This window comes from Scylla paramamosain, chromosome 6, assembly GCF_035594125.1.
Source record: "Scylla paramamosain isolate STU-SP2022 chromosome 6, ASM3559412v1, whole genome shotgun sequence".
Taxonomy (NCBI): Eukaryota; Metazoa; Arthropoda; class Malacostraca; order Decapoda; family Portunidae; genus Scylla; species Scylla paramamosain.
In genome coordinates this window covers 20,575,174-20,575,782 of record NC_087156.1, presented here as the reverse complement: position 1 = coordinate 20,575,782, position 609 = coordinate 20,575,174, and positions in this window count along the sequence as shown.

The window sequence follows — 609 nt, the reverse complement described above, 5'->3', positions numbered from 1 at the left end:
CACTGGCTGGGGATGTGTATAACGAACGTCGTAAGCCCTAAGACGCATTGTTTGCTGGCGAGAAGGGACACTGTCACCTTGAATCGTCAATTGAGCAAGCAGAATGTGGGACAACAAGCAAAACTAACTTGAGAAGAAGAAGAATGGATAAAACGAAAAAAACGGAGGAGGTGGAGACGCACACAACAACAGGTTTCAGAGAGAGAGAGAGAGAGAGAGAGAGAGAGAGAGAGAGAGAGAGAGAGAGAGAGAGAGAGAGAGAGAGAGGGCTATTTTACATACAATATTCGTATGGTCTAAGTAACTGGCACGTAATTTGTCTCCCACGATAACCCTTTATTAGTGCAATTAGTAATGTCTTCTTTTTTCTTTCATTTTTTTTGTAACAACAACATTCTTTTTTTAGCTTGTGTATCAGCCTCGTTATATCAATTTGTACAACAAAGAGAGAGGGAGAGAGAGAGAGAGAGAGAGAGAGAGAGAGAGAGAGAGAGAGAGAGAGAGAGAGAGAGAGAGAGAGAGAGAGAATAAAATATACACAAAGAATAAACATCTAAAACCACCTCCGTCTTGAATCTAAAAGTTGAACTGATGCTTGCTTTATATAAA